Source organism: Bos grunniens, chromosome 4 (assembly GCF_055505025.1).
Source record: "Bos grunniens cultivar Pamir isolate PY7600 chromosome 4, Bosgru_T2T1.0, whole genome shotgun sequence".
Lineage (NCBI taxonomy): Eukaryota > Metazoa > Chordata > Mammalia > Artiodactyla > Bovidae > Bos > Bos grunniens.
Genome location: NC_141168.1, coordinates 96,021,908 through 96,048,036, shown reverse-complemented (window position 1 = coordinate 96,048,036; position 26,129 = coordinate 96,021,908). Strand labels below are relative to the sequence as shown.

At 38.4% G+C, this 26,129-nt stretch overlaps 1 long non-coding RNA gene across 1 annotated transcript in view; it reads left to right on the top strand.

The window, feature by feature from the left end:
* The window catches only part of LOC147374562 (uncharacterized), a 138,396-nt gene extending 128,799 nt beyond the window's left edge, over positions 1–9,597 (top strand). Inside the window, exon 3 of the long non-coding RNA XR_015162909.1 lies at positions 7,525–9,597. This is a non-coding gene — a long non-coding RNA (uncharacterized LOC147374562). The remainder of the gene's footprint in view (positions 1–7,524) is intronic.
* Positions 9,598–26,129: the final 16,532 nt, after the last annotated feature.

Below are 26,129 nucleotides of genomic sequence, written 5' to 3'. Positions count from 1 at the left end.
GTTGTAATTTATAATTAACAGTGTTCACTTCAGTTCAGTTCATTCGCTCAGTTGTGTCCACTCTTTGTGACCCCATGAATTGCAGCATGCCAGGCCTCCCTGTCCATCACCAACTCCCAGAGTTCACTCAAACTCAGGTCCATCGAGTCAGTGATGCCATCCAGCCATCTCGTCCTCTGTTATCCCCTTTTCCTCCTGCCCCCAATCCCTCCAGCATCAGAGTCTTTTCCAATGAGTCAGCTCTTCGCATGAGGTGGCCAAAGTACTGGAGTTCCAGCTTTAGCATCATTCCTTCCAAAGAATACCCAGGGCTGATCTCCTTTAGAATGGACTGGTTGGATCTCCTTGCAGTCCAAGGGACTCTCAAGAGTCTTCTCCAACACAACAGTTCAAAAGCATCAATTCTTCGGCGCTCAGCTTTCTTCACAGTCCAACTCTCACATCCATACATGACCACAGAAAAAACCATAGCCTTGACTAGACGGACCTTTGTTGGCAAAGTAATGTCTCTGCTTTTCAATATGCTGTCTAGGTTGGTCATAGCTTTTCTGCCAAGGAGTAAGCGTCATTTAATTTCATGGCTGCAGTCACCATCTGTAGTGATTTTGGAGCCCCCCAAAATAAAGTCTGACGCTGTTTCCACTGTTTCCCCATCTATTTCCCATGAAGTGATGGGACCGGATGCCATGTGTAGTAGTTTATAAATTCATTTTGCCCTCAACCTAGCTCATCACATCCCTTTTCTGCCTTCAAATCAGATTCTAATTATCTTTCTGTAGTCAATTATCTCTTTTGAGTCACCCCAGTTATATTTGTCATATTTAATCACTCTTCCTCATTTGTTATTCATTTAAAAATACCTCCCTTGTTAATCCCTATCTTTAAAAATCGCATCAAGACATTTTTAGCTGCTCAAATAAAATGTTTTTCTTTAAGCTCCCAATTCTTCCAATGAAAAATTATCTCTTCTAAACATTTATATAACTTTATTAATTTAAAACTTAATGCATTTCACTTTGATAAATATTTATTCATGTATCACAGTAAGTACAATGATTCAGTCTTGTTCACTTTTGTAACTCTTACAACTCTTAAAATAGGAGTTTGTATATAATAGGTACTCAAAATAAATTGGATAAGTGGATTTTTCTTTAATTTTATTACCTTTATTTTCCTACATCAAAGTTAAGTGTTATTCTTTATTTTAATTGCTTTCCTTATATTCCTGCATGTTATGCCTGTTAACCTAAACTTAACTGTAGTTAACCTACACTTAAGACCTTGGCAATTAGGAAAAAGAAAACTTAAAGAATTCTCTCTTTTTTTCTCAGCAATATATTTAACATGTTGGTTGAGACTGTGTTCCAGCCTCAACCCCCAGAGAACCCTGACACTAACTTTTCTAAGTAGAGAAATGATCATTTATTCCTACACATTGCTTCCTGTCATTAAGCCATTTCCGTACTTAAGACAAAACATTTTCCATAATAACAAGGAAACCAAGTGTTTTTCCTAAATTGTTGTTTGACCACCTATAGCATACACACACTTACTTTCAAAGTTTTCTGAAAGTAGAAATTCTCTTTTGTCAATATCAGCTCTGAGAAATCCGGGAGATCCATCTATTTAATGTCTCTATTGAAAACCTGCTAAGTGCCAGGCACTATGAGACACATGAAAGGAAATCCCATTTAGCCCTTGAGATGCTTCACCTTTGCAATTGGCTACCTGCTTTAATATGAGTACAAAGGAGTAATTTTACCTGGTAGGGAGGCCCATGAAGGTTTAACTGAAGTGGACATTTAAGCTGAGTCTTCAAAGACAATTTACTTAGTGGTCAAGGATCAGGAGGTACATTCTGAGAAAATGGAACAGTGCGTGTTGAATCATGGCTGCAGACACCAGCACCCAGTGTGATGATCTGCATGCAGTCTGTCAAGCTCTTCTGGAGAGAAGCCATATAGCAGATAAGACCAGAAGAGGCCTGTTGCAGAAATCCTTCTGAACTGTGGTTGTTGTGTTTGTTCAATCGCTAGTTGTGTTCAACTCTGTGACCCCACGGACTGCAGCATGCCAGGCTCCTCTGTCCTCAGGCTCCTCTGGAGTTTACTCAAATGCATGTCCATTGAGTCAGTGATGTTATCCAACCATCTCATGAATCTGTGAACTCATTTTCCATGAGCACTGTGGTGGAGAGTCCCTGTTTTATCCTGTAATCAAAACAGTCAATGTTTGCAACCAAGGAAGAGATCGGATAAGATATATCCTATAGAGTACTGTGAATGCTGGGATAAAAGATGTATATGTGGAAAGTGAGGCTATTTGCAGATTATTTGAAAACTTTAGTTCGATGCTCTAAGCTGTTAGAGCAGCAACAATGAGGAGAGAAGGAGACAAGCTATATTGTTTTGAAGGTTTAATCAAATGAAATATACAATTATAACTTGACTTCATTCAGTTCAGTTCAGTTCACTTGCTCAGTCGTGTCTGACTCTTTGTGAGCCCATGGACTGCAGCACGCCAGGCCTCCCTGTCCATCACCAACTCCCGGAATTCACTCAAACTCATGTCCATTCAGTTGATGATGCCATCCAACCATCTCATACTCTGTTGTCCCCAGCATCAGGGTCTTTTCCAGTGAGTCAGTTCTTCGAATCAGGTGGCCAAAGTATTGGAGTTTCAGCTTCAGCATCAGTCCTTTCAATGAATATTCAGGACTGATTTCCTTTAGGATAGACTGGTTGGATCTCCTTACAGTCCAAGGGACTCTCAAGAGTCTTCTCCAACACTACAGTTCAAAAGCATCAATTCATTAGTAAGGCATTATCTTCGCCTTGTAGAGGCCACATTACATATTTTTCCCAAAGTGATATTTTTCTAGGAATCCATGATATTATCATTCTTTCCAGGTGCTGCCATCCTGATGAGTATGAGGATACAAATCACTAGTCTGAAGTTCGCAGGTTTGCTTCCAGTTTCCTCCCAATGGACACTATGTACTGGAAACCATTAGTCTTTACTACCACAAGTCAGTTAAGCATGACAGTTTGCACATTCTAGCCAGAACTTCCACCAGGGTCCCTGATGATTTATTTATATCTAGTCCATCAATTAAATATAGAACATACTCTTGATTTACTCAGTACAACTTTGTTTTTAGATTTTTAACTTGCCATTGTTATGCATCCCTTGCTTTCCTTTAAAAATGAAGATCTTATCCCTCCTTTCAGAAATCTCTGCTCATCCCTCATTTTTCATTCTAGCTTGCTAACAGGAGCTGTGGTTGAGTTACTTTTTAAAATATGTGACACACATCTTCCCTGAGAAGATCGTCATAGGTGACTCCAGGCTTCCTGTGTTCCAATTTCTCTCTAAATGCTCCTTCTTTTCTTTACCAGTGTATGCCAATAAGTGAGGATAAAGAAATATGGGACAGAATGGAATTCTGATACATTATGTATCCTTTACCATGAAATTAAAACTGTTGGGTCTTAAATTATTTTATTTCTTGTAATCCCAGAAGTTTAATAAAGGTGCATACCAGTTGTTCTACTTATTCCATATATTCATCCTGTTAGTGTTTTTAAGCAAAGAAAAAAAATTGGAAATAATCACAGTAGACTAAAATTTTATATTTAATGACTCAGCTATGGTATATCTAGATAATGTACTAAGTAGCCATTTAAAAATGATTATTTTAATCTGGTATTTTGACATGAAAAACTATAGAATATTATATAATAAAAAAAAACACATTGCATAATTAGATATGGAGTATGATTTGATTTTGTGATAGATTTCTTTTTATATGATACAATTTGGGTAATAGAATTTCAGTTGAATTTGATTTAATTTTTACTGTTTTATATTTTCTGGTGAAGGTTGCCCATTGCAGATTCAGAATACTTGCTGTCTTTATTTAGGAATCTTGTCCTCTGTTTGAGGTTTGCTAACATTTTCAGAATAAAATTATTAGTAAATCTTGGTAATACAAATGATCCGTGGCATATTTTAAGAACGTTTTTGTGAGATGTCGCTAAACAAAACACAGTAAACCAAAAACCCTTACATCATTTCCTCTGAGTTACTAGTCCTTGTCTGAGTAGAGAGAGACACTGGGTCTCCCCTCTGCTTAAGCCCAATCAGGGTTAATTTCTTAGATGATAATGCCACCATGACTAAAACCAAGTTGACGACTCCACATTCACTATTTCTGGGATGATATTTAAATGTTAGAGAGAGAGAGAGAGAGAGAGAGCATTTTATATATTAAATTTACATACATGTATTTTTTTTAGATAAAAAACTGAGTTTTTTGTCTTGCTTTGTTTTGTTTTTCCTATGCTTTTTGTTGAAAGGATCTCAGCTCCTCTGCTCTCCAGTCCAGCATACCAGGGCACGATTTGGCATTATTATTCCATTCTTAGAAAAGGAAAGGACAGTGCTGGGCACGTTGACATTCAGTTCTGTATTTATTTTCTTGGTGGCACGTATCCTGACCTTTCCAACTTGATACCTCGGGTTGATAGACTGTGTGCAGTTTTCTTTTATTTTCCTTTACTTTGGCAAGTCTTCCAGGGAAGAAAGGATGACTTCTTCCAGTATCCAGTGCGGCTTTTTTATGTTTTTCCTTTACAATCTGGAAAATTTCATTATGAAATCTGAAACATAATATTTATGCCACCAACACATTTTGCATGTTAATTTCCCAAGAAGATAAATCCCATTTTCTTACATTTCCAGAATCTCAAGGATCATGGGGCATCCCACACTTGCTCCTTGGATGTTCTACGCTGGTGCTCCATCTGGTTTTCTTTTCTAAACGTGTTCCCCTGAGATCGTCTTTAATTTGAATTGTATTAAATTCATCAAACTTCTTAATGAGCCTTGGGCCTTGTTCAACTTGTGTGGCAGTCCCTCCTGGATAGTAGCAGAGGAGAATCTTAACTGCCTTTAGTATCTTTACTTCTGGGCGTTCCCATCAGGTCTAAGCGCTGTTTCACATTATGTGGATGTCATAAATAACTTGTTTGAAAGGGTCAATGTTTTCTTATCTTGAAGAGAGTCAAAGGGCAGTTTGCATTTATCTAGGAAATGCACCTCACAGATGCTGGTCTTAAAAGCTCCTCAGGGGATGGGTGGGGAAATACTATTATCCTTACATAATTCTAAAACCCTGGGGGGTGAGGGGGTGGACCAACTGCACAAATTCTTTCCTTTCCTCTTCATCAAGGCCACAGCAAAAAGAAACACACACACACACACACACACCCCACTAGTAATTTCACTTATCTTACAGCTCACAGTTTCTACTCAGTAGTATGTACTTGTCTTGTCACATCTTAGCTTGTTTCCTTCAGGATGTTTTTCACTTGTATACAGAGTGGCTTGTAAGAGGTTTACTTAAGTACTATCTTGGAAACAGTTTCAAGTACACCTCCCCAAGTCAGAAGAGCAGAAGCCAAGGATTTTTTGTTTTGTTTTGTTTTGCTATGATGAACTGGGACTTGACTTAAGAAATTGAGCCCAAATTAGGTTTTAAAGAAAAGGATTTGTAACTGTATTCTAAAGGCCCCCTACACAGTCTACAGCTGTCTGGATCTGTTCCTGAATGGAAATCATAGATGAAGTCTGTGATATCTCCCTATTGAATTTTCAGTCCACCACCCAGTTTTAGTTCATGCTATCTGTTCCTTGCCAAATTCCACTTCCTTGAGACTGTAACCCATATCCATTGATTTATGTTGTAAGTCTGGGAAAATCAGCTTCTAAACACTAAAGAATTTGAATACTATCAATTCACCTTAAAGAACAGACAAATGCCTGCAAAATTCCTCTTGAAACAAATATTTTGAGATCAATTCTACTTTATTATTGACTTCCATTACTGAATTAGAGATTCTTTTTTCTTTAAATCAACTTTGTTGAGGTACATTTTCCTGGAATAGAATGCACTTATTTTAAATGCACGGTTTGATGAATTTTCATAAAGACATATGAAGCCATAGAGCTTCCGATCCAAGCAAGATACAGAATAGTTTTATCTCCTTAAAAATCCCCCTATGCCTCTTCTAGAGTGCAGCTAGTGAAAAATTCCAAAGATGAGACTGAGTTTGGCGGGTATTGGGAGTGGAAAGAAAGCCGGTGCAGCTGGCTTAGTGAAGAAGTGGAGAACAACATGAAAAGAGAGCAGAGAAGCAGGTGGGACCTGATCTTGCATGAAGTAAAGTTTGACTCTATGTCCAGTATAAAGAAGCCCTTGGAATCTTGTATATCAAGGAGTATTATGATCTGAGCAGCATCTCATTTTCTTTCCATCGCCATCTGTCCATTCCTACAGTTTCCACCTGGCTGAGATCCCCTACTTCATGCTTTCCTGATCCCATCCACAGGAATTTCTGGAATTTTTTTTAACCCCTGAACTTTTACATTACACATGTCTTCCGCTGTTTACACCATTGCTTCTGCTCTACTGTCTAGCATGTAAAAGGGATAGAAGGAAATAAAGAAGGAAGGAAGGGTGTTAAAAACCTATTGCAAACTGATCACAATACCAAATTATATATTTTATAATATATGACTGCCCTAATTGGCAATTTACTGCTATTTAGGTAGTTTATGAAAAGTGAGACCAAGCAGAAAAACAACCATTTGCTAAATGCATACTATCTGGCATTAGTCCAGGCACTATAGCTAGAACTACAGAGTAGAGCATTTGATTTAATGACTACTAGGCTCAGTAGATGCTGCTTGCTTTAGCAAATGAAGAAATAGATTCAGAGAATTAGCTTTCCCTAAGTCACCTAAGTTGTAAGAGTGCTCAGATCTTTATGGTTCCATAAGCTATTCTATTGGAGAAGGCAATGGCACCCCACTCCAGCACTCTTACCTGGAAAATCCCATGGACGGAGGAGCCTGGTAGGCTGTAGTCCATGGGGTCGCTAAGAGTCGGACACAACTGAGTGACTTCCCTTTCACTTCTCACTTTCATGCATTGGAGAAGGAAATGGCAACCCACTCCAGTGTTCTCGCCTGGAGAATCCCAGGGACGGCGGAGCCTGGTGGGCTGCCGTCTATGGGGTCGCACAGAGTTGGACACGACTGAAGCGACTTAGCAGCAGCAGCAGCAGCAACCTATTCTATTCCCCTAATACATACTGTCTCCTCAAAATTAGCATTTCCTTTCTGATGTGTTAGGTGTGTTAGTCACTCAGTTGTATCTGACTCTTTGCGACCCCATGGACTGTAGCCCACAAGGCTCCTCTGTCCATGGAATTCTCCAGGCAAGAATACTGGAATGAGTAGCAATTCCCTTCTTCAGAGAATCTTTCCGACCCAAGGAGAGAACCCAGGTCTCCTGCATTGGCAGGTAGATTCTTTACCATCTGAGTCACTGAAATAATGTGAACATTTTAACTATGTGAACAGAGAGAGGGAAGGGAGCTGGTACTGTTTATTAAGTTCCTAATATATGCTGCTCATTAAGCTAAGTATCTAAAATTTTATCTGTTTTAATTATTCCAGCTATCCCAAAGAAAGGCTGAGAGAAGTTAAGAAGCCTTCTCTAAGTCATGAAGCTCACTGGGACAGAGCTGGGAGGTGATTCAGCTGTGTCTGGTTCTGATACCCATATTCATTGCCTCTGATGAAGCCACCGTTTGAAAGAAAAAGTTGGCCTCACCTCCCTAGGACTAAACTTAAAAGGTATATAATATACTTATTGTGTAGAAACTTTCAGCCAGAGATGAAACAGAAAAATCTATTTCTAGGAACTGGGGCTGGGGCCGTGATGTCCCTCCACTTCTGCACTGTCTGTGAAGAAGAACGTGGTTGTCAAGTGCCCTAGAATAAATGACACGTTTTGATAGACGCACAAGAGGGTCCTGGCTTCAGGGCCCACAGCAGCAGAACAGGAAACGCAGAGGTTTCCAGGAGAAATGAAGTTGCCTTCTCTAGGGAGAAACAAAAAGGAGCATTTGAACAGGCAGTTGATCAGTAGGAAAACTGCAAAGTGATAAAAGAACTGGAAGTCACAAAAGCCCTTGGCATACTAGTTTTAATAAAATGGTTTGTCCCCAGCTACACTTTATTCAGTGAGTGCCTTGACATATGTTTCTAAGAATTATCTTTTAACAATGCAGGTGTTTCCACTGAGCGCCAACCCCTGTCTTTACCAAGGATAAAAGAATCCCTTTGGACTATTTATCTGATTGACCAATCAAGATGTGCATTTATTTCTTTCAGTGATTTTAACCAGAGTTTTCACTGCTTTCTATTGTCTCAGGTGGACAGAATCTGCTACAGTTTTGGCTGTGTGACTTTTTACTAATTATTCATTTGGTTAAATTTGAAGCCATAATTATTAAGTATTTTAGTATTCCCCAAAAATTCCTTTTTAAAATTAGATTGCTACTTGGTAAAAAAAAATCCTAACAATTCTGAGTAAAATATTAAATGTTCCAGATTGGTTTAGCATGAGAAAACACATCTTAAAAATGTGAAGAAAGTTAATATATAACATTTTGACTCTTAGAACTCTTATAATATGCTTCCATATAATTTATTTTGTAATACTTAGATTAGAATCTCCAAACTAGATCATATAAAGGGGGTATAACAATAACATGCATTACGTGATCCATAATATCTCCTTACTGTGAATATATTACAAGATGGCACAGAACCATATTAGCTATGAAAGTGATTTTTCAGCTGAAAATAAATATAAGAATTGCTACTGAGAATTTGTGGATTGAAAAAACACTGGTTACTCTGGCACCAAATTATACATCTTGGTAATGAAAAAGAATAAAAATATCTTTGCCTGTGTAGAAACAGTTTTGTCACATGGTGAGACAAGCATACTGAAATTTTCTCTTTTTTGCTACTTAAGACACTCAGAACTAGCATTCACCTGGTATTTTGTAGGTAATTTATGATTTCAGTACTACTGTAAAACAGCCACTTCTCAAAACTAGCGTAAATGAACCATATGCCCCAGATATATATATATTTTTTTCTTCTGGAGTCTATTGGGAAACTATTTGTTCAGAAGAGTATGAAGAAATTCAGCCTCACATCAGGGTCCTTGTCCATTGTGAGTGACAATAAAATGCACTAGGCCAGTGTAGATGTCATGTCTAGTGGTTTCTGGGGGAGGAGGGCTGTGGCGAGTAGGTAGCAGAGTCCTCTGACTTTGTGGATTGGGATAAAATGGCTATGACTTGTGTTTATTGCTTCTATTCACAATCTTTTGGAAATACTGTCTAGAACACAGGAAGAGAATGAGACTCTCTCATGGACTGCTCTATCATAGATCAGCACATCAGAGTCACAGTGGATGCTTAGACTGGGTTAATCAATTGTTCATATACTTTGAACAGACCCAAATTACTAATAATTGAAAGTAGCTAAGAAATTTAAAAATAGATTGATGTAATTTAGTGTTAAACGTTTCTGTATCCATTTATGTATTTACTTATCCTACCCAAAGAACCTTGTGCCTGCTACAGCTCCCCTAAACATGTTTGCGCTCTTACCTACTACCATATTTTGTTGTTGCTGCTGCTGTTCTGTTGTTTAATACAATCATTCTCCCTTTAGAGTCTATGTGTGACTTTTTTCAGATCTCTAGGTATAGGGCTGACCGTGGAGAATATGTCAGGGACTGATTGCCTAACAATCAATTAATAATAATTGTAAATCAGTTATGATTAACTGATTATATAATTGATTAAGTAACTGAATATGAATAATCAGTTAACAATCAGTTAATGGCAAAGAGAAACAGTGGAAACAGTGGCAAACTTTATTTTTGGGGGCTCCAAAATCACTGCAGATGGTGACTGCACCCATGAAATAAAAAGACACTTGCTCCTTGGAAGAAAAGTTATGACCAACCTAGACAGCATATTAAAAAGCAGAGACGTTACTTTGCCAACAAAGGTCTGTCTAGTCAAAGCTATGGTTTTTCCAGTAGTCATGTATGGATGTGAGAGTTGGACTGTGGCGAAAGCTGAGCGCCAAAGAATTGATGCTTTTGAACTGTGATGTTAGAGAAGACTCTTGAGAGTTCCTTGGACTGCAAGGAGGTCCAACCAGTCCATCCTAAAGGAGATCAGTCCTGAATGTTCATTGGAAAGACTGATGTTGAAGCTGAAATTCCAATACTTTGGCCACCTGATGCAAAGAGCTGACTCATTTGAAAAGACACTGATGCTGGGAAAGATTGAAGGCATGAGGAGAAGGGGACGACAGAGGATGAGATGGTTGGATGGCATCACGGACTCAGTGGACATGAGTTTGAGTAAACTCTGGAAGTTGGTGATGGATGGGGAGGCCTGGTGTGCTGCAGTCCATGGGGTCGCAAAGAGTCAGTTACGACTGAGCAACTGAACTGAACTGATTGCCTAGCAGTCGAACAAACAAAAAGCCTCATAAAAATGGAAATAAATCATATTTAAGAAACTCCTTTGCAATTTGTCATCCTACTTGTTTCCATCACGTTAGCACTGCTCAGTGAATTGCATATAGAAAATGAATAAAAATATTTTTGAACTATCATTTCTTGGCATTGTCAATCTATGAACAAGACAGTTTTTTTTTTTTTTAATTTTCCATGAAGGGAGAGCATTTTCAATCTGCCATAACATATGCTCACCCATCTTTACCTTGAACCTACAGCATTTCACACTATAGTGAGCATAGATGATTCCTTTTTGACTTTTTTTATGCTGCTGGCAGAAGTCTTCTCGCGTTTGCTTTGAATCCAGTCTTCAGTGCATCTCTGTCTGCTTTTGCACAGATCCAGGAGTATAAGATGTAGCTGAGTCCAGCCTGTCGCCCGTACACCACCACGATGTCGCGAGAAAGGGCACAAGGACCTGTCAGTGTTGGCTTAGCCTTCTGCCCAGCTGGCGCAAGGTCAGGAACTACTTTTTCTTTGGGTTTATTTGCGAACTTTGATGGTGTAAAACAAGGTTCATATCTGTAATAAAAACAATATTGTAGTTTGAAGATTCGCAAATCCCCAAGGAAGTAATTCCTCAAGTATAAACATTGCTAGTTGCATTTATTCACTTGATTCCTCTTTATATGTTAAAAAGAAAAACAAACCCAACAGCCTTTACAAAAAGCATTTTCAGAGTGGCTTCATTTTTCTACAGAACATCAGTTAAAAATCAATAAAAGGCCAGGATGACACAAGATAGTGTTTATTTTTAAAGTTACCTCTATAAATGAATCTTCCAATTTAACATTTTTATGTTTCTCCTTTATGGTTAGTCTTTGGAGAAAATACAAATTAAAGAGTTTTTATTCAGTTGAAATGGAGGCTTTCTTTAGAAGAATTTCTTTCATAAAGCATAGATCAAATCTAAGCTCATATTTTGAATATGGAAATTCTCTTGGTGATGAAAGTTATACCGAGAAAATGTGGAATGTGTGCTTCATACTTTATGTGTTCTTGAAAATACTCACAGTGCCAGTGAACTTCAGGATGATGGAGTTTAATGGGCCCTGGAGTCTGAATAGATCTCATTTCTTGGATTAGCATATGAACTTGCAACCAGAAGTGTGTGTAGAATCAGCACAAATCTGCAGAGAGTCATGGCTCTGGTGGGAAAAACACGTGTGCCAGTCAAAGGAGCCCCTGGCTGCTGTAAGTGATTGAGGAATTGAAAACTTTGGCTCGCTCAGTGTGACTGGGTGCTAGACAGGATTCCACTAGGAAACTTGTGCTGAGATTAGACTAGTTTGTAAAGGATGCCAAGAAAAGCAGAGTTGTTGCTGCTAGGGCAGACTGAGGCATGAACAGTGAAGTCATTGGACGTTATAAAATACTCTAAAAGATGAGGAATTATCTAATAAAAAGTGTTGTCTTTAGTCTTTGGACCTGCTCTTTTGTTTTTCTTTTTCCTTCTCCTCCCTGTTGTGATCAGTCATTGATCTCCAACTAGGTTCAGTTATTTGGTTTCCCTGGCACAGTTGTCATCTGGTCTGGGAATTATAATTAATTATTTTTGTGAAATAGCGACTATCTTGAAGCAATTCATTTATACTGGCAGAAGGTCAAAGCTTGTTTCAGAGTTTTAAGTGCCTAAAAAGTTGAAAAGTATTCTCTTCTCATGTCCTGACAATGAAAGCAAGTAGGTAGTATCAAAGGGAACTGTGGGGTTTCTGGCATTATTGTCCTTTGCTTTGGTAACAAGAAGAAAAAAGAATGACTTGGAAAGACATAGGAAATTTAGCTCTTACCTGGGTGGATCATGTCAAGTTTCGGTTTTTCCATTTCCCTGTATTTCATTTATTTTTTGGATAGCGTTGTAATTTTACAAAGTGGTTGTGAAAACACTGCTGACAGCTGAATTTACATCCCTGGGTCATAATAGTCACCAGGAGATTGGGTCCACAGTGAATAAGCAGCAAGAAATCTGGGTAGAGGAATGGGGCATAGAGATATTATGTTAAAAACTCATTTAAAATAACAAAAGACACCACCCAATCTAACTTTTTTCCTATCGGTATAGCCATAAGGTAGTTCAGTCCTCAGACACAGTGTGGGGGATATGAAAAAAAGTCATTCATGTAAATTAACATCTTAAATGCATTATTTTGTCTTCAAAAATCTTTATAATTACATGAAAAATATATTAGTATATTTGAAATTTAGAATTAAAAGCTGACTTACTGCCAAATAATGAGCAGGCTATTTTATTTTTGAGAGTTAGGAGAAGGAGAAAATCAAACTAATGAACAAAAAACAATTATTTATTAAACAGTACTTTGTTGATAGAAAATTTAGGAATTAAACAAGTCATATGACCTATAATCTAGGAGCAAAGAAAATTAACCAGTCTGTTCCTTTCAGATTTTTTAAGGCTGTGCTCCTTTCTATAAAGAGAAGCGAAACAGACCAGTGTTTGCAGACTGTCTGCTTTAAGTCAGATGTTTTATACGCACTATCTCATACCCTCTGAATTAAATGCCACTCAGGGAAGCTTTACAGTCATCTTTTTAATGAATAAAAACATGAACCGCAGAGGGAAAAAAAATAAATCCACTATTGTTAGTAAGTGATGAAGTTCAAATTTTGAACCAGATCTATCCACAAATTTATGTTTGATTTACTTCACTGGCAAGCTGGAAGTGGAAACCAATTAAACATTTTTAAAAACCTGTATTTTTGTCATTAGTACCATGGGAATGAAAAAAAAAATCAATTGGGGGAAAAAAAAAACCTGCTTCATTCACATTTTATTCATTCAGTGAGAGTAGCTTGAAGCAGTGAATGACCATGGCTGGAGCAAAGAACTACCACATGTGCCTGAGCCTTCTCTACACCATCCTCTCTCTCTGGAAGAGCCTGGTGCTTTTGTATGGTTTTCCTTACGTGGTGGGCTGGCAGGTATGGTCACAAGAGGAGACACAGGAGAGGCTGTGGCAAACAAAGTTTCATACAGTCACACGTCTGAGAGATAGGAGGGCAGGCAGACCACATGGGAAAGACACAGGATGGTCAGGAGCCAGAAGATGGAGTGAGGGGAAGACTTTAAGCCTGAGTCTTGACTGGGGACAGCAAGGCAGAGTAGAAAGTACAGTTTAAAGTTAGTTGGTTTGAATCCTTTCAGTGGGCTTTCTAAAGCTATAGAGGTGGTTCCTAGTTGCCTGGTAGTCAGGTACAGATGAGAGAGTTGGACAATAAAGAAGGACAAGTGCTGAAGAATTGATGCTTTCAAAGTGTGGTGCTAGAGAAGACTCTTGAGAGCCCCCAGGACAGCAAAGAAATCAAACCTGTCAATCCTAAAGGACATCAACCCTGAATATTCATTGGAAGGACTGATGCTGAAGCTCCAATACTTTGGCCACCCAATGCAAACAGCCAACTCACTGGAAAAGCCCTGATGTTGGGAAAGATTAAAGGCAAGAGAAGAATGGGGTGTCAGAGTATGAGATAGTTGGATGGCATCATCCACTCAATAGACATGAGTTTGAGCAAACTCTGGGAGATGGTGAAAGACAGGGAAGCCCAGTGTGGTGCAGTCCATGGGTCACAAAGAGTTGGATACAACTTAACAGCTGAACAACAAGGTCCTGAGGTGATTAAAGCAAAAGAATAAAGAGTAAGGCAAAGAAGTAAAGAGTAAGGCAAATAGAGGATGTGTTGGTTCTGGCTTCGTTAGTGTGCATTTTAAAGGCACACTCCGGGCCGAACTCTGCTATCATCTCTAAGAAGTGGCTGACCCCAAGAGGGGCAACTTCTCCCCAGCTGGAAAGTATTTTTTCTAAGATATCAAAACATTATAATATATAGAAAAATTTAAATATATACACTGTACTTGTTTCACATGCCATGGTTATTGCTGTCCCTTGTCTTTCAAGTCACTATCCCTTCAGGTCTTGGGTTTGAGAATATAGTGAACATCTTAACCATCTAATTGGCAGGCATTCTTCCTTCCACAATCCAGAGAAGCCTGAGTCAGTTCAGCTTTCTTACTTCCTTCATGTAACCTACATGACTCAAAAGAAAGGTAACCATACCACCCTCTGCTCATGAGTGAGCCTGAATTATCAAAGGTCCTGCTCTTCTTGATTAGTAATTGAGTCAAGTATGGGCATGTGACTTTATCTTGACACCCCCACCCCACACACAGGCCAAAATAAAGATTTCTGAAGGGTTCTAGAGAAGTTTTCATAGATCTGCTAAAAGGAATACAGAAAACCTCTCATGTTGAACACTTCTGACCTTAATGCATCAGGCAGCCACTGCATGAATGCAAGGGAAAGAAATCTCAGGATGAAACCAGCCCTGCCTAGGACAGAGCAGAGAGTCAGCACTCGTGAACTAAAGGTAGAGTGGAGCTAGGGACTGACCAGTCCTACCTCTGCATGTCCAAACTCTGGATGACCTCTCAGTGTTTAAGCCAGGTTGAGTTGGATTTTTCTATTGCACATATGGGTCTTTGCAAAGGCTTGCTCCTGATACAGAAGTTTTAGATAAGAGAGAAAAAGCTTAAGAGGACCCCTACTACAACATTGGTTCTGGTGTTTATCCAGGACTTCTACTATTTGTTAGGTTTATGTGAATGTAATTATTATTTTTGGACCATGAATTTTAAATCATTATAACTAACCTCAAGCACATCTTTATTAGTAAAAACAGGAACCATTACAGTCAACACATTTTCGCCAATGAGAAAGATGTTTGTTTATTTCTATAGTGTAAAGATCCACGCTTCAGAATTAGACAAACTCTTGGAAAAGAATTTCTGCCTCCTGCTGTTTGTGGAAGCACTTTCCCTGTAAAAGTTGTTGAGATGCTTGAAGAAGTGGTAGTTGGTTGGCGAGAGGTCAGGTGAATGTGGTGGATGAGGCAAAACTGTGTAGCCCAGTTCATTCAACTTTTGAAGTGTTGGTTTTCCGATGTGTGGTCGGGCATTGTCTTGGAAAAGAATTGGGCCCATTGTGTTGACCAATGCCAGCTGCAGGCTTTGCAGTTTTTGGTGCATCTCATTGATTTGCTGCGTGTACTTCTCAGATGTGATGGTTTCGCCAGAATTCAGAAAACTATACTGGATCAGATAGTCAGCAGACCACCAAACAGTGACCATGACCTTCTTTTGGTGCAAGCTTGGCTTTGAGAAGTGCTTTGGAGCTTCTTCTTGGTCCAGCCACTGAGCTGATCATCACTGATTATCGTATAAAACCCACTTTTCATCACACCTCACAATCTGATGAAGAAACAGTTCATTGTTGTTGCATAGAATAAGATAAGACAACATTTCAAAACAATGATATTTTGAGTTTTGGTCAGCTCAGAAGGCACCCACTTACCGAGGTTTTTCATCTTTCCAGTTTGCTTCAAATGCCATTGACCATAGAATGGTTGAGTTCTTTGGCAACTTCTCATGCAGTTGTAACAGGATCAGCTTCAATGTGCTTTCAGTTGGTCATTGTCAACTTCCGATGACTGGCCATTGCACTCCTCATCTTCAAGGCTCTCATCTCCTTTGCAAAACTTCCTGAACCACCACTGCACTGTAGGTTCATTAGTAGTTCCTGGGACAAACACGTTGTGGATGTTGCGAGTTGTCTCGCTGCTTCATGACCCATTTTGAATGCAAATAAGAAAATTGTTCGAATTTGCTTTTTGTCTAGCATCATTTCCATAGTCTAAAATAAATATAAAATACACAGCAAGTAATGTCATTAGCCAAAAAAAAAAACCCTGCGAGAAATGCACATTAAAATGATGTATAATATAACACTCATTTAAGACTGTATTCCTATATCAAACGGCAAAGTTCAACAGTGCAAAACCACAATTACTTTTGCACCAACCTACTAAAGAGCCTCTTGATGAAAGTGAAAGAGGAGAGTGAAAAAGTTGGCTTAAAACTCAACATTCAGGAAACTAAGATCATGGCATCCAGTCCCATCACTTCATGGCAAATAGGTGGGGGAACAATAGAAACAGTGACAGACTTTATTTTGAGGGGCTCCAAAATCACTGCAGATGGTGACTGCAGCCATGAAATTAAAAGACGCTTAGTCCTTGGAAGGAAATTTATGACCAACCTAGACAGCATATTAAAAAGCAGAGACATTACTTTGCCAACAATGGTCTGTCTAGTAAAAGCTATGGTTTTTCCAGTAGTCATGTATGGATGTGAGAGTTGGACTATAAAGCTGAGCACCGAAGAATTGATGCTTTTGAACTGTGTTGAAGAAGACTCTTGAGAATCCCTTGGACTGCAAGGATATCCAACCAGTCCATCCTAGAGGAAATCAGTCCTGAATATTCATCAGAAGGACTGATGCTGAAGCTGAAACTCCAATACTTTGGCTACCTGATGCAAAGAACTGACTCATTTGAAAAGACCCTAATGCTGGGAAAGATGGAAGGTGGGAGGAGAAGGAGACAACAGAAGATGAGATGGTTGGATGGCATCACCAGCTCAATGGACATGAGTTTGAATCAACTCCAGGAGTTGATGATGGACAGGGAGGTCTGGTGTGCTGCAGTCCATGGGGTCACAAAGAGTCAGACACGACTGAGTGACTGAACTGAACTGAGTGGAAGCCCTTCTGTCCCATCTTGCCTTTCAGGTATTGCATTAGAAAGAATGAGTACAAAGGAAATCATTTCCAGGAAACTGATGTCCCAGAATTAGGATAACACAATAGGAAATTAGTTGAGCATTTCCACTGTATCAGTCACTCTTTGGGGCTGTAGAAATATACAAAAAGCAAGAAAAATCTCCAATAACAAAAGTTACTAACAGTTTTAAAAGAGGAGAAAAACAATCAACAAATTAGCAAATACGTATATAATATGACAAAAGGCATGAATATTTTCATCCCAATGCAAAATAAGATTCTCAGTAAATATTAGAAAATGCTGTGAAGAAAATTAAGAGAGAATAAGGCAGTATAGAATGGCTGTGCACATGGAGAGTACTATTTGATACAAGGAGCTAAGGGTCAATCTTCCAAAGAAAGGACACGAAAGCAGAAACCCCAAAGACTGAGAGAAGCAGTCATGGAGTTATCTGGAGGAAAACTCTTCCAGACATTAAGAACAGAAAATGCAAAATCCCAGAAATAGAACCATTCCAGGTGTGTTAGAAGACTATCAAGAAGAACAATTTGGCTATCATAGAATGAATGACGGGAGTGGGAGAAGATGAGGACAGAGAGGGGACACAGAATTTGTAGGCAGACATAGGACATCATTAGCCACAATAAAGACTTCAGACTTTCTTGTTTTCAGGAGCTTTGTGTGGAGTGTGACATTTTCACTGCAGTGAAAAAACAGGCTCTAAGGAGGTCTGGGGGTAGGGAGACATGTTAGGAGGCAAATGCAGTAGTTCAAACGAGAAAAAATGATGAATTTGGAAGACAACATGAAGGTAGTAAGAAATGCCAGATTCTGAATATATTCTGAATATTACCGAATGATTGACTATGTAGTATGAGAGAAAGAAAGGCATCAAGAATTATTCCATGATTTTGACCCGAAAAAATAGAATCATCTCTTTTCTACGATGGTGCTAACTACGTGATGGACTACTCATGTTGGAGGTGGGTAGAGTTACAAGTTCAGAATAGCAGTTTTCAAATTCAGAATAGGTGGAAAAAATTCAGATTTTTATAGACTTTCACAGAAAAGTGTTGAGTAAGAGGCTGGGTATCCAGCTCTAAAATTCAGAAAAGAAAGTTAAGATTAAAGACCCAAATTTGAAAGTTATCTGAATAAAAATGTATTGAAAATTGTGGGACAAAATTAAATCATTTGGAGAATGAATGCAGATGAAGATGATTCTTGAGCCCATCAGTGTTTAGCAGTCAGGGAATATGAGCATCACCCAGGAAAGGACAGAAGTGGATTAAAAGAGGAGACCAGTGAGTTTTAAAATGAAAAGGATGATCTGGAGGCCAATAAAGAATGTGCTTTAATGAGGAAGAAATGAGCAAGTGCTTCAAACACCACTAATTGGTAGAAAAAGATGAGAACTGGAAAATGTTCATGACTGTCTGAGAAAAAGGCCAAATTCAACTTGCTTGACTTTTCTTTTTTACAGGTACCACTTTATCATACTTCTTTAGCATTTGGAATGCAGACTAATTAGACTACTTATTTTTATAGAGATTATATTTGATTTCTTTTTGTTCAGTCCCTAAGTTATGTCCGAATCTTTGCAAGCCCATGGACTGCAGCACACCAGGCTTCACTGTCCTTCGCCATCTCTTAGAGTTTTCTCAAACTCATGTATATTGAACAGTGATGCCATGATAGCCAATAAGTGGTGTGATTAACAAGCTGAAAGCAGCTGCCTCTGTGTTTCTACCTAGACTCCAATTTGATGAGTAGCTTAGGAGTATTCTGAGGGTCAGCCTGCAGTAACATGGGAATCTTGAAAACATGCAAATAACATCTCTGCCAAAGCATTACATCGCTCATTGCACATTAAGATGCACATTTTCAAAGCCACCAGAAAGCTGTAAAACCAATCTGATTGGCTTTAGCAATAGTTGAAGAAAGAGGACAGCATATATTAATGCTTTCTGGCAAGCCATTTGGAGATTTTTATTTAACTTTCATTATATATAGGTGTTAAATTATCAAAATACCTCCTGCCAATATGATAGGGTAAGTCTTCCAAACTAAAGCATTTCTACATCTGTGAAACAGCTGAATTTATGTCAAGTTTGTGAATCTATATAATTATAAATTTAATTAAATTCCAAATGATATTTTTATGAAGAATTCAGGCCTCCAAAATGAGTATTTTGCACAAACTCTCTTTTAAGATTAACAGTAAAATATTCAAACTAAAGGCTTTGTATTTTATTTTGTAGTAGAAACAATGTCTTTAGGCTGAAGAGAGCTGATGGAGTGCAGTACAATGAAAGGAAGGCTATGCTGTTAAATAGCAGTTAGCAATTAACCTTATGCTCTTTCTTGATTATGTCTATATCATAGGAGTTAAAGCAATGCCAAGTTTTTTTTTTAAATTAAATTTCAGTTCTAACTATACTTTGTTTCAATGAGATTTTTTTGTCTTCTAATAAACACATGATTCACAGAAATCTTAGTTTTCATTATGTAGTGATTAGGCATTAGTGATTTCTGTGACTACAGATTTGAAAAATACCTCACTGACACTGAATGAATTCAATAAGACTGTATTGTAGACAATATGTTTATTACTAATTAGGGATAAATGTTAGCTTCCCAGGTGACTCAGTGGTAAAGAATCATCCTGCCCTTACAGGAGATGTAGGGGAAATGGACTCAAACCCTGGGTTGAGAAGATGGAGAAGGAAATGGGAGCCCACTCTAGTATGCTTGCCTGGGAAATCCCATGGGGAGAGGAGCCCAGCAGGCTACAGTCCATGGGGTCGCAAAGAGTCGGACACAACTGATAAACATACCCAGGGATAATGCTAGTTTCTGAAGCAAAGAATAAATCAACATGTCCATGAAAATATATGTAATCGTTTTTTCATGTTCCAGACACTGTACTAAGCTCTTCATTTATAATTCTTAATTCCTCAGACGAACTCTGAGGGATAGGACTATTTTACAGATGAACCCTGTTTTAAACAATGGAAACTGGGGTCTGGAAATTTTAAGTAATTTGGTGAACGTCACAGTAGGTATGTTGGCTTGCCAGGCTCTTAAGCACTACTCTGTACTGGGCCTTGATGTACAAGTACAAATCTAAAGGTTCTTCTAAAGCTTCTGTACCAAAGGAGATTAACAATAAATCAATAAATTTATGCAGTTTTTCCACATAGTTATCTCACAGTTTCTTAAGCTTTTATTAATATTTTTTTCACAGTGATGAATAGCTCTAATAGATACAAATATTGTCCATTTATAAAATACAAGACATGTATGCATTTTATTTAATTTATTAGTAAATGAGGAAACCAATAAAATATTAGAACATGTTAGTAAAGAATCCAGAGAGCACAGATATGCGCAGTCAAAAGCCGCTTGCTGAAGCAAATGTGTGAAAAACTGAATTCTTGGAGGTGTACTAGACAATTTTACTTTCTAGGAACAAGAATAATGTTCTTTGCTACCCATTTCTACAAATTATAAAGTTATAAACTTGCTGAAAGATAAGAAATGCAGATAAGCCAAGGGTGTGCTAGACAAGACACCGTGTCATTTTTTGCCTGTTCAAAGTCTTTAATATCTGACAGTCCATTCATCTTGTGATCATAGTAATCTCAAAGATTATTCTTGAGCATAAAAAAGGCACAATTAGATTTGACCTGATTATTTACCCAAGTGCAACAAGAGTGTTGCTGCTGCTGCTGCTAAGTCGCTTCAGTCGTGTCCGACTCTGTGCGACCCCATTGACGGCAGCCCACCAGGCTCCCCCGTCCCTGGGATTCTCCAGGCAAGAACACTGGAGTGGGTTGCCATTTCCTTCTCCAATGCATGAAAGTGAAAAGTCAAAGTAAAGTCGCTCAGTCATGTCCGACTCCTAGCGACCCCATGGACTGCAGCCTACCAGGCTCCTCCGTCCATGGGATTTTCCAGGCAAGAGTGCTGGAGTGGGGTGCCATCGCCTTCTCCACAACAAATGTGTTAATGTATCATAAAGGCTCTTTGAGTTTGCTTTGCATTTTCTGAGTCATACATACAGCACTGAACAGCTACAAAGGCCATAAATTAACCTCTGCCTAGATATTTTCATAAGGAATCTCAGATTTTGTGTTTTTAAAGGCCTCTATTCTTCTATCCCAAGGCCAGGAAGCCAAGCCCAAGAATCTCACTCCACTAGATTTTACTGGCAATACCTAAACATCTAAGTGAATTCTATCTTCTGGAAGTCTCCCAAATTTTTAAAGATTCCTAGTCTGCCAAGAACTTACTTACTAAACTTTAGAATAAGGCTGGGACCCTGTAAGCCAGGTATTGGACCAGTTTTCTTAGGAGAAGTTTGGAGGCATTGGCTCTATACTTTTCTTTCCCCTGAAAGGCAGCCTGTCACACCTGATTTTTTAAGAGTTTCAGTCTCTAATACAATACCCTAGGCAAAAATCTTGGAGAACAGATTCTTGTTGTGGCTATGCAAATATTTTCATGAAAGGTAGGGGGTCATACTAAGTTTCTGAATTCTTGAAAGAGGGGGTAAGTGGGTTGAGTTGCATCTGCCTGCCCCTGCTGCTGCTAAGTCACTTCAGTCATGTCCGACTCTGTGCGACCCCACAGACAGCAGCCCACCAGGCTCCCCCGTCCCTGGGATTCTCCAGGCAAGAACACTGGAGTGGGTTGCCATTTCCTTCTCCAATGCGTGAAGGTGAAAAGTGAAAGTGAAGTCACTCTGTTGTGTCCGACACTCAGCGACCCCATGGACTGCAGCCCACCAGGCTTCTCCATCCATGGGATTTTCCAGGCAAGAGTACTGGAGTGGGGTGCCATTGCCTTCTCCCTGCCTGCCCCACCCCACCCCTAAATACCTCAGAGTTCTAACACTTGCGAATGTGTATTGTTTGGAAAGAGGCTCTTTGCAGATTAATTAAGTTTTCTTATTCAGTCCCAGGAAATGAATTCTTATTCTACTGTATCTTGGACTAGTAGCCTGATTTTATGGCACTCTGGTTTGAAAGTTGTCTATGTGAGCTCACCTTCAAAGCCTGTACCCAAGAGTTTATTCTTTGAAGTGTCAATCATTAATTAAGAATTTCAAGACAAGATCATCCTAGATTTGGTGGGCCCTAAGTCCAATGACTGATGTTTTTTATAAGAGAAAGAAGAGGAAGATTTGGGATGCAGACAAATTGAGGGGAAGGCGGTGTGAGGACAGAGGCAGAATTGAACTGATAGGTCTACAAACCAAGGAACATCAAGGATTGATTGCCAGCTGCTCTCAGAAACTAAAAGACCTGGGACATCTTCTCCCCTCAGAACCTTCAGAAGGAATGATTTTTAAACTTCCCACCCTCAGAACTGTGGAGAATAAATTTTTGTCATTTTAAGTCACCCAATTTTGTGGTCATTTGGTATGGAAATCTTAGGAAGCTAACACAGGTAGTCAGTAAGAACTAAATATTATTTATAAATGCCATATTTCTGCTTTAAATGCAGATTTTACTAAATTGTATGCATTATAGGTAGCTTAAGACGAAAAAGAAAGGGCTTATTTATATGTCCAGAAAATAGAAACTTAAAACTGTACCAACTGTATTCCAAACAAATAATCACAAGAAAATTACCTTCACCACTTTTCATATTCAGCTCTAGGAAATAAATGCTTATTCCAGTGAATCTTGGGTTAGTGTCTGACTTCATGAAGCCGTCTAGCAGTGTGGTGTGAAAGTTGTCTGTGTGATGTCAGTTTCAAAGCCTGCACTTGAATTTATTCTTTGAAATGTCAATCATTTAAAGTCTCAGAGACCTTTTGTGTCCAAGATACAACTTTGCCTTGCAGCTTACAGTAGGGACTTTAGGTGAGAATTAGAGTAAAATAAAACTGTTTAGAGACTTAATGACCTTTGTTATTTTATCACCATAGTCGATAATATTATCATCATAATCAACAATATCAAACAAAAGAAAGTAAAATTCGCTATGGGGGTATAGCATATAACTACTTTATAGAAATTTTGATCAATTTTCCCCCTTAGGGTAAAACTGTATTATGGAGAAAAAGGGCACTGACAAATTTCCAGGGACTTCCCATGTTTCTGAAATATTTACATTAACAGCATTTCACCCCCACATACATTATCTAGAAAAAGCTGAGTGTCTCTTCCGAACTGATAACTTTTCTATGCGACTCTTCCAATAGCAATAGATCAAATAAACGTAAAGTTGTCTCATATTTCTTTTTATTAGGTGATAGAACAAAGCTTTGTGATTTCTCAGGAGACCTCTGGGAAATCTCAAAAATAGTTCTAGATGTAAAATATATCCTGAAAATATTTTCATTCTTTCCTCAATTCAGGGACAGTTTTCAGAAGACAAAAGCAAAAGAGTGGTCACAGGCTATTTGGACACTTTAAGAAAATAGAATAATAGGTATCTGAGAAACGATTTCTAGTTACCTAGTTAATCAAAGTGACAGTAAAAGATATTAAAAAAAACAAATCTAGAAGATAATATCTGTAGTGGATAGCCAGTCCCTTTTGCAAAGGATCTTCCCAACCCAGGGATTAAAACGGGGCCTCCTGCATTGCAGGCAGATTCTTTACCACTGAGACATCATGGAAGTCCCATTTAATCAAAGTGACAGTAAAAGATTTTAACTGCAAATTTAGAAGATAATATCAGTCTAAGAACTTTAGTTCTTTAATAGCTGAGGAATCGTTATTCTTTTTTGTTTGTTTCTGCTTAATTAAATAATCAAAGACATAAGAAAGTAAACATAAAGCACAGAAAATTGTTCTGAAGAGGCAGTATGTCCTGTGTAAGCAAGATAACAGAGAAAGTAAAAAAAAAAATCCTTTCATAACGTAGATGAAGGCATGAATCAGTTAACCAAGGAATTTAGCCCATCAAAAGTGAGCAAATGTGACTAAAATTTTAACATGCTTCATATTAAAAGCTTCTTTTCAGATTTAGTATTACATATAAACCAGGGATAATTAATTCCACCATGCCAAATTTTGTTCTATATTATACTCTTTCAATATTCTGGAACATGCTGACCTTTGGTTGGAGGACAACCTATGTTCTGAGGACCCCTAGGGAATTCTTCGCAAGTCTTTGAGGTCAAAACTATTTTCACAATAGCATTAAGATTTTCTTTTTCAATTTTCATGCTCTCACAAGTGTGCGTCGGGGTTTTCCAGAAGGGACACAGTGTGTGATAGTGCAGTAGGCTGCATGCAGAAGCCGGTTGAGAACCCAGCTGTCATCTATTATTTCATATATTAAAGACATTTTTTTTAATGTGTAGCAAAGTCACTTTTTTAGCAAAAATCCTTTTTAGTAAATAGTTATTTTCATAAAAATATGTTCTTTCTCTTAACATGGTTGATTTACTTCTTCTGTCTTTAAATAAATGAGTAAATTTATATTTTAAAAATCCAACCATTTTAGGCTTGCATATGGCAAATATTGACAGTTATAACCCACAAAATAATGCTCTTTGGGGTTGACAATACTTTCTAATAGCTTAAAGGTAGAAGTGAAAAAGTTTGGGGAAAGCTGCTTTAGGAAAAATGTACTCCTTTTCCCTAAAAAGGAAAAGCGCAGAGTTGTGTTTTCTTTCTACTGCTCCCTGTACTGTCTCAACCACTTACTAATTATTACTTTTAACCATAGTAACTAACTTCCATATCTAAAGTCATAGGAAGAAACGCATTTTTTAAAATGCAGTTTGAGGCCATTCTTTTATAGAATGGACTTCCCTGGTGGCTCAGACAGTAAAGAATCTGCCTGCAATGCAGGAAACCCAGGTTCAAACCCTGGGTCAGAAAGATCCCCTGCAAACTCCAGTATTCTTGCCTGGGAAATCCCATGGACAGAGGAACCTGGCAGGCTACAGTCTACAGGGTTATAAAGAGACAGACACAACTGAGTGACTAACACATTCACTTCGCTTTTTATAGAATTGACATAAAATATGAACTATACTGATATTTAACATCTAGATAAGAATAAGTAAGTAGCTCAGGATAATTAGAGGACTAGACACAGCAGAGCACGTTTTAGAGATTAAAAGAACTTCATTAAAATCACAAGTTATCACGTAGAGAAATTCAATATTCACCAAGAGACTGGCTCCCTATTTTATGAATGTAGTCAGAAAAATCTAACAAGAGCACAGGAAGGACAATCAGAATGGCAGCCAAAGCAAATATGCTTTAGTTAGAAAGACTCATGTTAGACCCACTGAATAGCTGTACACTCCCCACCATCCCACACCTCTCCTAAAGGGATGGGAAGATCCAAATTTATCTAGGAACTCACTGAAGATCTAATGACAGAGAGAAGCCACAGTGACCTTCTTTGTAAAAATTATTTTAGCTGAGGTGAGTTTTATTTGTTTTTTGCTTTTCTCTGGAAAAAATAAAAATAAAAAACTTATTATCAGTCCTGTTTTTTGTTCTTACTAGGAAATGGTGATGCAACAGCCAAGTACAATCAGAGTCTAGTGAATGGAAAGAAAATACATATGGATGTGAAAAGTCAACTTGATTTGAGGAATTTGTAGGAAACGTCCAGGCTTCCCTGGTAGTTCTGTGGTAAAGAACCCACCTGCCAAAGCAGGAGATGTGGGTTCACCCCTGGGTCGGGAAGATCCCCTGGAGAAGGAAATGGCAACCATCTCCATTATTCTTACCTGGAGAATTCCATGGACGGAGGAGCCTAGCGTGCTACAGTCTGTGGGGTCGCAAAAGAGTCGGACAGGACTTAGTGACTAAACAGTGACAACAGAGGGTATGTCCTGTGCAGTCAAAGAAGACTCTACACAACTGCTAACGAAAGCCGCCTGTGTGTTTCTTAGCTGAGATAAACTCTCCCATCTTGGCTTGTGAAAAACTTAATCGGTTTTTAATTTTGACTTATAGTCATTTAATTTTCATGAACGTACAATGACACTGAGATACTGTGTCAAGTTATAATATCATATTGGAAAGTATTAGAATGAGACTCACTA